The sequence below is a fragment of the Capricornis sumatraensis genome, chromosome 2 (genome assembly GCF_032405125.1).
Source record: "Capricornis sumatraensis isolate serow.1 chromosome 2, serow.2, whole genome shotgun sequence".
Taxonomy (NCBI): domain Eukaryota; kingdom Metazoa; phylum Chordata; class Mammalia; order Artiodactyla; family Bovidae; genus Capricornis; species Capricornis sumatraensis.
In genome coordinates this window covers 184,672,763-184,686,784 of record NC_091070.1, presented here as the reverse complement: position 1 = coordinate 184,686,784, position 14,022 = coordinate 184,672,763, and the positions used below count along the sequence as shown (strand labels likewise).

General features: G+C 44.0%; 2 pseudogenes; both read right to left on the bottom strand.

The window, feature by feature from the left end:
- Positions 1 to 3,332: 3,332 nt before the first annotated feature.
- On the bottom strand, positions 3,333 to 3,650 carry LOC138070194 (large ribosomal subunit protein P2 pseudogene; annotated as a pseudogene).
- Positions 3,651 to 4,545: 895 nt separating this feature from the next.
- Positions 4,546 to 5,328, bottom strand: LOC138070185 (small ribosomal subunit protein uS2-like; annotated as a pseudogene).
- Between the last annotated feature and the right edge of the window lie 8,694 nt (positions 5,329 to 14,022).

Genomic DNA, 14,022 nt, shown 5'->3' with positions numbered 1-14,022 from the left:
GGCTTTTCTTACTAAATCCCTAACACTGGCATGTGTATACATACTTTGCCAGTTTTTCATAAAAGTAGAGTATAAATAGAATAAGTCCAATAACCTATGGCTGATTATTTAAACTCTAAGTATGTTTGCTTTATGGATAAACTGGAGTTTCCTATCCTTGAGGTTTTTCCTGAGATTGGTTCTGTGCAGCCCTGGGAAGAGGAATTGGATGGAGGGATGTTCCCTTTAAGTATTCTAATAAAAGATAAAATCCAAACCTCCAAATAGATAAGATACGATAATTCTCATTAGCAGCCAACACTATTGACACTCATTCAGCGCACTCAGACTATGATCAGGGACTGCACTCTAAAGAGCCTTCTGATTTCTTGCAGAACTGTGTGAGATTCTCTATCAGATAGCTTCTTCAGGACCAACAATCTCCCACTGTCTCTGCATTTTCTGTTAACAAGGAGGAAGGTCGGTTGTGGTTGTCCAGAGACACGGTTGGTGGCCTTCCTAATAACCATCAAAGCCCTCCCTCCCTGCTAACAGATGCCCAGCCCGATACCTGGTTCAGGTATCAGACAGGCAGCCCAGGAAGGGTTGTGGTGACCTGTCCTCTTTGCCAGTGACAGGTCTAGAGGTGCATGTGGGACCTAGTTTTAACCAAGGAGACATAAGGGTAAGATGGCAGGAGTGGATAGGAGGCTTCTGGGAATGATTTCTTCCCTGATATGAGAGGCAGTGCTGTGAGCAAGAGCTCCTCTGACTGTGCCCTTCCTCTTGAAGAGATGCTGACCTTTAAACAAGTGATGCTTAGAATTTTAGCAGCTATCTGGGAACTGACTGTAAAAGATAAAACTTACACTAGAAGCAACATTTGCTAGGAGAAATCAAAACTGACTTGTATGTTTATCACAGCTGGTTCTAAACAGTAAAATCTGATGAAACCTGATGAAGGACAGCGAACTTTGAAGGACTCCAGGAATCAGGTACCCAGAGGACTGAAATGAAGACCCTTTGCTAACCAAAGAACATTTATACTGACAAATCCTGGATAGACTAGCCAATTTACTCTACTCTATCCAGAGTCCTAGTTTCTGTCCTTGGTTAGCCTAACCACTATGAACCACTCCTTCTCATTTAGCTCTTAAAACCCCTGACGGGAGAGAATGGGATGAATTGAGAGGGTAGTATTGAAACATATAATTATCATGTGTAAACCAGATAGCTAGTGGGAAATTGCTGTTTAACACAGGGAACTCCGCTAGGTGACGTGATGACCTAGAGGGGTGGGGAGGGGCAGGGGAGAGATGCTCGAGAGGGAGGAGATATATGTATACTTGTGACTGATTCACGTTGTTGTACAACAGAAACCAACACAGTGTTGTCAAGCAATTATGTTGTTGTTCAGTCGCTAAGTCATGTCCTACTCTTTGCAGCCCCATTGACTGAAGTACACCAGGCTTCCCTGTCCCTTATTATCTCTCAGAGTTGGCCCGAGTTGATGTGCACTGAGCTGATGATGCTATCCAACCATTTCATCCTCTGATGCCCTCTTCTCCCTTTACCTTCAATATTTTCCAGCATCAGGATCTTTTCCAATAAGTCAGCTGTTAATATCAGGTGGCCAAAGTATTGGAGCTTCAGCTTCAGCATCAGTCCTTTCAATGAGTATTCAGGGTTGATTTCCTTTGGGATTGACTGGTTGGATCTCCTATACTCCAATTAAAAATAAACTTAAAAAAAACAAAAAACAAAAAACCCTGAGTTGTCCCCCTTAAGAAACTTCTCAGTGAATTTCTTCAAGGATCTATGTCCCCTCGACTAATAATTCAATGAACTTGCCTGTAAAAGTAAAGGCAAAAACTCTGGGAGGATCTGGTTTTATATGCTCACAAGACCATAGAGAAGCACGTGATTCTCCAATTGGTCGCCTTGTACAGTTGCTGTGAAGTGAAAGTCGCTCAGTTGTGTCCGACTCTTTGTGACCCCATGGATTATACAGTCCATGGAATTCTCCAGGCCAGAATACTGGAGTGGGTAGCTTTGCCTTCTCCAAACTGTTGCTGAACTAACCCTAAAACCACTCACCGCTATATAGCTCTTGCTAAGTGAACCTTAAATATGTTATTTTATGCTGAGGATCAACAAACTGCAGCCCATGGGCAATAAATAAAGCTTTATTGGGACACAGCTGTGCTCCCGTGTTCACATTTGTCTTTGACTACTTTTGTGCTATACCTGCAGAGCTGAAAGATTGCCACAGAGACAACTGCGCCTCTAAGCCTATTTACTAGCTGGCCCTTAACAGAAAAAGTTTGCTCACCTCAGTTTTAAGTACTGTTAGGTGAATTGTCTGTCACATCACATTGAAATGTGGAAATGCTACAGTTCTATTTTGGCTAGTTTTTCCTTTTCCTGTACCTTCCCAGGAAACGCCCAGTCTGATTCTTCCTGCACGCACTGCCTGGTGGACCATGGATGGAATCCAATATCTACTCAATCTATAATCTCATACAACTGACCTTACCACTGTGCAGTCACCCCAGCTCTTTTTCTTAAGTCCGTGCTCGAGCCCTGCCCTGTCTCAATAGGACTAGCTCAGGTAATCTGGAGCATTCTTATAGTACTACCCTTCCCCCTGGCTAGCTTCCATTCATCTTTTCTAGCTTAGCTCAAAGCCCATTCCCTCAAGAAAAGAAAAGATTCTCTGACTCACCAAATAGACCTGTCCTATTTTTGGTCTCATAGGGTGCTAAATTTCTCTATCAGAACACTTATCAAAAAATGCAATAGGACCTTCATTGTGCAATTAGTTTCCATTCTCTCCACCCCTCCCCCCTTTTTTTTAACATGAAAAAGGGTTTTATTTGAAGGGGAGCAGGACTCTAGTTGGTGGCTCAGAGGTTAAAGCGTCTGCCTGCAATACGGAGACCCGGGTTTGATCCCTGGGTTGGGAAGATCCCCTGGAGAAGGAAACAGCAACCCACTTCAGTACTCTTGCCTGGAAAATTTCATGGACAGAGGAGCCTTGTAGGCTACAGTCCATGATCGTCGCAAAGAGTCGGACATGATTGAGCGACTTCACCAACTCACTTCACTCACTCAGGTCTCTAGTTGGGCTTCCCAGGTGGCACTAGTGATAAAGAATCTGCCTGCCAGTGCAGGAGATGTAAGAGACTTGGGTTCCATCCCTGGGTGGGGAAGATCCCCCGGAGGAGGGCATGGCAACCCACTCCAGTATTCTTGCCTAGAGAATCCCCATGGACAGAGGAGCCTGGTGAGCTACAGTCCATAAGGTCGCAGAGTTGGACACGACTGAAGCAACTGAGCACACACACAGGACTCTAGTCAAATAAGTCGTCCACTGCCTGCTCAGACTCTGCCTTCTTCTCTGCTCTGCCCTGGGGCCGAACCTGCAGCAGGAGCTGCAGATCCTGGGCAGTGAAGACAGCCACAGCCCTGCCAGTGGGCACGTTGGCCAGCTTGCTGACGCCCTGGGAAATGATGTCCTCAATGTTTTTTTTTCCGTTCAGCTCACTGATGATCTTGTTGAGCCATCAATGCCCATGCTATCAAGGATCTTTTGATGTCCTTCCTTCCTTAGTGGTGGGAGAGGAACTGCCGGCAAGGACAGCCAGCAGGATGGAGGCGACATGGCGCATCGTGGCGGCAGCAGAGAAGCCCCTCGTATGTGACCTCTCCCTTCCTTTTTAGAATAAAAGCTCAATAAGAACAGGGACCACCTGCGTTGTTTTTCTTTTTCCTTAGTACCTAGAATTTCACCTTATATGTAAAACACATGAAATAGGTACTAATAGTTGAATGAGGAATACGCTAACGGAACAAACAGTAGCAATTTTATATTGAAGCCTGTGAAGTCCTATGTCCTTTACTGGACCATGTCTATTTTCCAGAAGGATAGAAATGACCCCAGTGTGTTAGGCTGGCGTGTGTTATGTGAATCTGAGAGTATCTTGATAAGTGTGCCAAGATCTGGCACCATGCCATCCACATCCAGCCGGCGTGCTCTTTATTTTTCTGCTGTGACCCGTCAATTGCCCCATCCATCCACCCAGGTTCTCTTACACTTGTATATGTCAACCTCCGCTCACCACGGAGGCAGCTGTTCACCCCACCAGCTAGGTGCCCTCAACAGGCTACTCCACCTTCCCTTTCTCATCTGTAAAATGAGGACACAGTGTGTAGATTAGAGACGTCCCTTCCCGTTGTGAAGAGGATGTGTAAACTGCTGCCTAAACCCAGACGTCATTGCAGAAATAGGGAGGAAAAGGGAAATACCTTGAGAAGGAAAAAGTGGTCCCACATTTCGACTAGCAGAATCAACGGAATATTTACCTGGAAGAGTTTCAAACCTAGAGACTGTATTACATTCCTTTTATCTTTTTCTGCTAATCTTATCTCTGCTTTCTGTGTAAGAGCCTAGGGAAGAGCAGCTTAGGACCACTAAGTGGTTGTTCCTACCCATTCAGTCACCTAAGCATTGGGACCTGTAGACCAGTAGACCAGTCCACAGTGGTGGCTGAGGACTCCCGTCTTCTACAGGACCCGCTGGGCAGGCACAGAGGCGCTTGTGCCTTCAGACCCATCTGTGACCTCAGGTGGAGTAGTCATGAGCTTGGGAGCTGGAGTGGTCCATGCACCCTGCTGTTCTTCCTTGCGGCCTTCTCAGCATGTACCACTCATTCTTTTCTGACTCTCCAGCCCCACCTATAGAAGCAGAGGTGAGGTGTGACCTCCCATAGGTGTGCACCCAGGATGGTGGTGCCACGCGCATGCAGAACTTTCTGGGCTAGCATCAACCTCCTCAGACACACTGAGTGAGCTTCCTTCTTGCTGCAAGGATGTCAGTGACCACAGGGCACAGACAAGAGTCTGTATACAGGGCGCAGCGGTCCATGGGTTAACGCACAACACCTTCATGGGAGGCTGGTTGTCAGCTCTGGGATCAGTGACCACCAGAAGACATGGCCCCAGAAGGCTGCCTGGGTCTGATTAGGGAAGGCTTTGGGAGTGACGCGGGCGGCAGGAGGGGTGGCTGCCGTGGTTGCGGCACACTTCAGCACAGCCCCCTGGCCTGTGTTCCTGAAGGACGTGACACTGATCAGCTGGTTTTTAAATGGTAACAATGGCACAAGCCATCTGCAGAAGCTTCCCCCAGGCCCCCTTCAGATCTAGAATGTAGACACCATCCCTTTTCCTTTAGTAGATGCACTGTTCCATTTGGAAGTCACGGTTGGTGCCACCTAAGTGGGTTCCTGCTGCTTGGAATTTGAGGACATCCTCCCACTTCATCTGTAGGACATCAAGAGCTCTGGACATCGTGAACATTTCCCTTTAAGTTATACCAAGGACCCAGGACAATTCTGTATGGACTGCTCTCTGGATATGTGAGCAAAGACTGGATTAGCTTTCATTGCTTGTGTGCCAAGTTGCTTCAGTCTTGCCCAAATCTTTGCAACCCCATGGACTGTAGCCTGCTAGGCTCCTCTGTCCATGGGATTCTCCAGGCAAGAAAACTGGAATGGGTTGCCATGCCCTTCTTCAGGGAATCTTCCCAACCTAGAACCTGTGTCTCTTATGTCTCCTGCAGTGGCAGACAGGTTCTTTACCACTAGGGTCACCTGGGAAGCCCTATCTTTCATTAGCAAGTCTGAAGTTTTTTTCACCCATCAATAGGAATGGGCTCTTGAGAGCAACATGGATCTAGGGGGAAAAAAAAGTCACTTTCAGTTATAACATCGTTTCATTTAGCCTAAGGCAAAGTTTCTGTCTCACTCCCAATTTAAAATTTCTGCTCTTCCCAACATCCCTGGATTTGCAAACCTCAATACAGTTCTGAGTCCCTGGCAGGAATCTTCAGTGGGGAGTGAAAAGTGTAATGTCTGGGTGTGTTCTCCTTGCTTTTACTAGATCTCCAGATTTGGGGTAAAGAGAAGGGAAGAGGAAGAGAGAAACATCCTCCCTTAGTGCTGCGGCTGCTGTTTTATTCTCCCAGGCTCCTCCTGCTTGTCTCTGGAGGCTTCCACACCCTGGTCTTTGACTGGTTGTGTGGATTACGAGGAGGCACCCAGTTAACTACATACTTGCAGCCCCTGATATTTGTGTGACACGCAACACAGCTGATGCCCTGCCTTCCCCCACTCTCAGCTTTTGCAGTCACTCTACCGCCATTTTCTGACCTTCAAGGATCTTTAGGTCCAGTTACCTTCAAAATGTCTTTTTGGCCTGTGGAAAACTGAGGTCTCCCCTCCATCCTAAATGGCATCATTGGTCATCGGCATCATTGGCGTCATTGGTCCTCTGCTGCTTTTTCTCCTTACCCTGCTGTGGCCTGCTGCTCCTCTGACTCCCCTCTTCAGGGTGCCCAGACAGGGCTCGCTGGGTTCACACGTGCCCCCCACCACCTCTAGGGAAGGGATCATGTGTCAACCTCCTAGGAGCTTTCTTACTCTTTTCTGCTTGGGAGGCAGCACGTTGGTGGGTCTGAGAGTGTCTGTAACTCAGTCAGCATCCAGAGAAAGGGAGAAGCCAGGCTCCCCTTCTTGCAGGCAGCCTCAATTTCCTGGAGTGGTTCTCCAGGAACCACTTGACCTGAGAAGTAAGCAACTCATGGGGAATGGAAGAGATGACACAACAGTTTCTATTCAGCCAACAACTCATTAGTAAGAAATTCATACTTAAGCAAACTGAATTTGAGTTTCTTATCGTTTCTTATGTAGGTAGTGGAGGGCTTCTTTTGTAGTTCAGACGGTAAAGAAATCTGCCCGAAATGTAGGAAACCCAGGTTTGATCTCTGGGTCGGGAAGAACCCCTGGAGAAGGAAATGGCAACCCACTCTAATATTCTTGGCTGGAAAATTCCATGTACAGAGGAGCCTGGCAGGCTATGATCCATGGGGTTGCAAAGAGCTAGACACAACTAAGCACCTAACACTTTCAAGTGTGTATGTGTGAGTGTGTGTGTGTGTGTGTGTGTGTGTATGGAGGGGTGTTGCGAGGCTATCTGGTCAACTTTTTAATAACATCTGCATATGTCCCTAGTATCTCCTCTTTACAATAGGAAGGTTCTTTCAGTTTTGTAGCTGTAGCCCAAAGCCCACAACAAGAGAAGCCCCATTTACCATCTTGTTAAATAAATTTAAATATATATATAATATTGGGATGACCAAAAAGAATGTTTTAGTTTTTCCATAAGATGTTATGGAAAAACCCAAATGACCTTTTTAGCTAACTCAATACAGTACGTAATTTGGATCATATATTTTATAACTTGCTTTTTCTTACTTAAAGATGTATTTCAAAATTTTCCCTGTTACTAAATGTCCCCTGAAGTATTATTTTTAATACCTGTGAGAGAGAGACGAAGAATCTCTCACTGCATCAGTAATATTCGGCTAGGTCTGAAAGACTGAGTCATAGTTTTCTAGGGAGAGAAAAAGAGAAACCTCATATTGAAAGATATAGAAGCAAGAAAGAACATCAAGTATTCTGGGAACTGGGAGGAGGAGGAAAAGACTTGATTGACACAATCTTATGAAATTGGAGGGTTAGTACTTATTATTGCTCTGATTGCTATTACTATTACTACTGTGAGTAATTTTATTTTCAAAAGAGGAAACTGAGGCTTAGAGTAAGAGATCAGTGGTAAAGCCAGAATCAAGTCAGGACTTCCAGAACCTTGGAAGAAAGTGAATGTAAGAAAGAACGTTGGAAAGCAAGGAACTTGGAGTCATGCAAAGAGAAGGTGTGCCCTGGAAGTGAGAGGATGAAAAGGGAGAAGAAAACCTCCCTGGGTTTCCAGTTCAATCCCTTTTGTTCTCAGAGAGGCCTGGGAAGATGACCACCAACTTCCCTCACTGGATGAGTGAAGTGTAATAAATATGTGCTTTTCCTTTTTGTACGAATGTGAAGTTGTTTCCAAAATTAGCCCTGTCCAACCGTTAAAATCCCCAAGTTCCCAAACTGTCTCAACAGGAAGCAAGCAGTGGACATCCAGATGTTTCTCCTCCCAGTGTTTGGCTGTGTAATGTTTACATGTATCTTTTTCTTGTCAAATCAAGACTTTATGAAATGCGTTATTGTGAGGATTGGTCATATGCACAAAAGTCCTAGGGAGGGGAAGTGAGGGCAGCATGGCTACAGAGTGACGCATAGCTCTTTAGCCAAGGATCCAGCTCAGAAAGCCGTTTCAGGAGTTCACCAAGTGTGGGACCCAGCTGAGACTGGAGTTCACCAAGTGTGGGACCCAGCTGAGACTGTTCTTTTCCTTAATGAAGAAAAGTAGCACAGAGAGCAATCCTGAAGAACTGCCCTTTGTGTGAAGGGAGGAAAAGAATCTGCCTGCCAGTAAAGCAATCTACTGAAGGCTGTGAATACCAAAAAGCCATCTTTCTACAGGAGAAGTGGTGAATGGAAGGTGGGATGGTGAATAGTCAGTGGCTATCACCTTGGGTGTCATTAGTTACCTCTTAGCCTGCGCCAGGACTGGGCTGTGAAAGGTCAGTGCTTCGCATTCACTGCCTTTGCTAAGCCTCAGAATAATCCTAGCAAGGAAGTTTTCCCCACTCGCCGTTCCCCCATCCCCCAGTGCTCTGTTTATAGATAAGGAAACTGAAACTCAGGAGGGCTTAAGATGGTACACATTTAGTAAGTGGCTGGCTGAGCTGGGAATCCAACCTGGGCCTCAGTTCAAAGAGACTATACATTTGACTTACCAACATATTGTGAATGCAATGCACATAATTCTATTAGTAAAAAAAAAAGGGTTCACTGAATAGACTGTGGTAATTATTTCATGATGTATGTAAGTCAAATGATCATGCTGTTCACCTTAAACTTATACTGTGCTGTCTGTGAATTCATACAGCTGAATGTGAATGTGAAATCTTCATAAAACTGGAAAAAAAAAAGGGGGAGGGGGGATCCATTTTGTTTGGATTCTCCAAGGAGATAGGGGATTTTGCCTCACACCAGAGGCAACACCAGAACTTTCTAACCAGAACTGCCTGTTTTTCTCTCTTAAAACTAAAAACTGAAAGAACTCTGAGTTTTAATGAATTTTAATGAGTTTTATTTCTCTTCCATCCTCCATGGCAGTTATTTTGCCTAGGTAGTGGGGTCACTGATGCAGAGAAATCTTGAAGGCAGGAGGAGATAGGAATGACAGGATGAGAGGGTTGGATGGCATCACCATGTCAATGGACATGAGTTGGGCATGAGTTGGTGATGGACAGGGAAGCCTGGTATGCTGCAGTCCATGGGGTCACAAAGAGTCAGACACTACTGAGCGACTGAACTGAGTGGGATCAATTTTTTAAAAAATACTTTAATTATTCGGTTGCACCAGGTCTTAGTCGGCATGGAGAATCTTCTATATTCATTGTAGCATGCAAGATCTTTTAGTTGCAGTATGTGGAGTCTACTATCCCAACCAAGGATTGAACCCAGGCCCCCTACATTGGGTAGCTTGGAATCTTAGCCACTGGACCACCAAGGAAGTCCCTGGGGCACATTTGATCATTTTTCTTGTCTTGCTTTTCAGCCGGTATTATTTCATTCCTTCTTTGAATCTCAGAGAAAGATATGAAAGGCAAACAGTGCATACCTGACAGATCGCAGTGATTAACAATGAAAAAAAACAAACAAAATAAAACAAGCAAACAAAAAAACAGCTATAGGATTGGATCCAAAAAACTTTCTCCTTCCAGGTAACTGGTGACCAAAGAGATAACTTATCAGACTTTCAAATGATACCACATTTGATTATTTGATCTTCTTTTCTCCTCTGTAATTATTTGTTGTGGTTGTTCAGTTGCTCACTCATGTCCAACCCTTTGTGACCCCATGGACTGCAGCATACCTGGCTTCCCTGTCCTTCACTATCTCCCGGAGTTTGCCCAGACTCATGTCCACTGAGTTGATCATGCCATCCAACCATCTCATCCTCTGCTGTCCCCTGGCCCTCCTGCCCTCAATGTTTCCCAGCATCAGGATCTTTTCCAGTGAGTCAGCTCTTCACATCAGGTGGTCAAAGTATTGGAGCTTCAGCTTCAGCATCAGCATTCATAAGTATGATCTTAGACAAACCTTCTTGTTCTCTGTCCCACTATTAAAGAGAGGGAAGGAAGAAAAAACAAAGACAAGTAAGGCCAACTTTGTTTGGATCTGCTGTACCTCAGTAGCAAATTTATGGTTTGGGTCTAGAGTAGCATGTAGTACAGATAAGGCATTTGCTCTTTTTTTTTTTTTTTTAACTGAATGTTTAATTGCTTTGCCCTCTTTGGCCTCATTAGAGAAAGGCCTATATCCTCCATAAATGTACTATATGTAAGAATGGGCATCGACAAAAGTGAAACATCTGCTCGCCAGATCTGCCCCCAAGTCTTCTTAAGCACCAGGGGAAGCATCTCAAGTCAGTCTTCAGTTTGACTTTGCAGGAATGCTGCAGAATCCTCTGCAGTGTCTTTGCCTCTCACCTTCCCTGGGATTTTATAGGAGACTTTGAAGTTCCTCTGAACAAATAGGGTCTCTGTGTTTCACTTATTGCTGAGCCAACCCTGGGGCCTTGGTTCCATCAGCTCCTTATTAAGTGTTTAGTAATTTCAGTTTCCACCTTTTGGTCTTGCTTGCTTTGCAAACATCTGGAGAGAATTAGCTCCCTGGCCTTTGTAACATACGCATTTTGTGGTCCTAGGGAGAGTGGTGGGCTAGGGGATGTTGTTGCCCTTAATGAGTTTTCTTTACAGTGTTTCTCTGTAAAAGGTACCCTCATTAATATTAACAGACAAAGAGAAGGTGAGGCTGTTCCACCTCTCTTTAGCTCTTGCTTTCTTGACTCTGCCTGAGCCCTTCATGTTGAAAAGGAAAGAATAAGTATGAAAACAGGAATGAAATACAAGATAATAGAGTACACCATAAGAATAATAATAGCGACAATAATGTCCAGTCACTTGCAATAAGTAGAAGTCTATCCCTGCATGACTCAATATGATACTGCTGGCTACATGAGCCTTTTGAGCCCTTGAAATGTGGCTGGCATATATGTATTAAGATTTATTATAAGTATAAAACACACTCTAGACTTGGAAGACTTAGTATGAAAAAGGTAAACTATCCCAATAATTTTATATATGTTATATATCGAAATGATAACCACTCAGAGTTAAAATTAATTTTACTTGTTTATCAGACTTCCTTGGTGGTCCACTGGCAAAGAATTTGCATGCCAGTGCAGGAGACACAGGTTCGAATCTTGGTCCGGGAAGATCCCTCATGCAACTAAGCCTGTGGGCCCAACTGCTGAAGCCTGTGTGCTCGAGAGCCCATGCTCTGAAACAAGAGAAGCCGCCACAGTGAAAAATCTGTGCACTGCAACTAAAGAAAGTCTGCACACGACGACAAATACTCAGCATGGCCAAAATGTAAAAAGTAAATAAAGAATTTTTTTTAAAAATTTGCCTGTTTCTTTTTAGCTATTTAATGTGGGGTCGCACAGAGTCAGACACGACTGAAGCGACTTAGCAGCAGCAGAAGCAATGTGGCCATTAGAAATTTAAAATTATGTCAACAGTTTATTTTTATGGTTTCCTCGTGTTTCTATTGGATAGAAGTGCACTAAAGGACAGAGCAAATGATTTCACAGGATGACTCAGACTTGCAAGAGTCCCATGACTAAGAAACCATGTGACATCAACATGGACAGGAGAAGTTTCAAGGGAAGTGTTAAGAAAATGTCATTCTGAATCACAACAAACAGGAAAAGGTAGTTATCAGAAACTACCGTCTGGTGAGTTTTTCTCAGTATGAAATTCTAGAATCAATTATTAAATATAGCACTTACAAGCAAACTAGAAAACAAATAGACGAATACAAGAAACTGGCTGGGTTCACTAAAAACAAGGCAGACCATATCAATGTCTTTACTGTTTTGGATGAAATTGTTACACTGACAAATCTAGGGAATTATATAAACATGCCTGATTTCAACAAACTATTGGACAAAACTTCTCATGATATCCTTGAAGACAAATTTCAGAAAGTTGTGTTGGATAATAGTAATGGGATAAATCACAATGGGCTGAATATTTGCGTTAATCTTGAAAATTTAGCTATGGAAAGGTCTATAGGGGAGGTCACAAAACTTAAAAATTATTTGAATGAATATGATGGCTACCCAAATCAGTACTCAATAAAAATGCATCAGTAATGAGAATATTACATACAACCATCATTAATGTACAGTGCTAAGTTCATGAAATGAATTATGTAGATCCCTAGTGTCTCAGACGATAAAGAATCTGCCTGCAGTGCAGGAGATCCAGGTTTGATCCCTGGGTTGGGAAGATCCCCTGGAGAAGGAATGGCAACCCACTGCAGGATTCTTGCCTAGACAATTCCATGGACAGAGGAGCCTGGCAGGCTACATATAGTCCATGGGGTCACAAAGAGTGGGACATGTAGCCTGACTTGAAAATAATGCCCATGAAAAAGAATTCTTCTTTTTTTAAACTAAATCTGAAATATACTTGTGGGAAAACATCATATAAAGCAGTAGTCTCACTTTTTTGTACTTAATTGGCCAAATCTAGAGTATTTTGTTCAGTTCTTGGAGAACTACAATGGTGCCGCTGCTGTTCAGTTGCTCAGTCTTGTCCGAGTCTCTGTGGCCCCATGGACTGTATGTAGCCCACTAGTCTCCTCTATCTACGGAATTTTCCAGGCAAGAATACTGGAGTGGGTTGACATTTCCTACTCCAGGGGATCTTCTTGACCCAGGGACAGAACCCATGTCTCTTTCGTCTCCTGCCCTGGCAGTCAGGTTCTTTACCAAGAAAGGGGTCTTAATGATGAGCAAACGAAGGCCACACAGGCTGGCAAAAGAAGTCCAGACAGCTATGGCGTGATAGCTGTGCTCAGCTCTACCGCTCGGAGAGTACAGACATTATACTTGGCTACGGAATACAGGCAAATCCAAGAACAACGAGTGCAAGTTACAGGAAAGATCAGACCAGACCATTATGAAGAAGTTTTGGAGCTATCCACGAGAGAGACTGCCATTCCTGCGGCATCCATCAAGACTGTTTAAAGAAGATTCTTCTACACTGGAGGCAGATTGAACTAAGTGAGATCTTTAAATTTCCAGTTTTAGGACTGGAAAGCCTGTTAGTATAAGGAGTTTCCAAACACTCTACAGGTTTCTGCTTTCATAAAATTAAGCTAAGCATCATCTTGGAGTTTCTTTAAAATGATGAAGCAAGAGGAATTACACTATCAGGAAGCCTGGTACATGCTGGCTCTGTATGTGTGTTTGGGTGTGGGGGTGAAATGAATCCCTTCTTTGTAGGGTTTGGTAGTTTCTGTGGTATAAATGCCCCTACTACAGCAGATTTTAAGCCACTCATCATTTAATGCCTGGATCACAAATTTCCTAAAATTTTAACAGGGCTGTCACAGCCAGTCATTGGATAAGCTGGCTGGCTCCAGTTCTCTCCTATTAGCCCATCACCTAGCAGTCAGAACGTGGTGTCAATAAGCAATCAATCAATCAATCAATCAATCAAATATTTGGGTTTAAGTATTTGATTTTTCAGGTTTGCTATGGGTCACACACTATGAAAGATGTTAATATGTAACATGTTTTTTTTTTTTCCCTCAAAGAATTTACGGCCAAATAGGGAGGGGAATGGTTTTCAGGGGACAAAGATTAACACAGAAAAAATAGAGAGTATTTTAGGACATGGCACAGTGCTGGCCACATATGTCTATGCTGGGGGAGCAGTGGCGGCACAAGAGCTAACGTTTATTGGGTGTTGAAATGCTCCATGTGCAGTGTGAGCCACTTATAACTCAAGATGCGCAATCTTAACCCTATAAGGTAGACATAGTTAATACTGTAGGACTTCCCTTGTGGCTCAGATGGTAAGGCGTCTGTCTGCAATGCAGGAGACCTGCGTTTGATTCCTGGGTTGTGAAGATCCCCTGGAGAAGGGAATGGCAGCCCACTCCGGTATTCTTG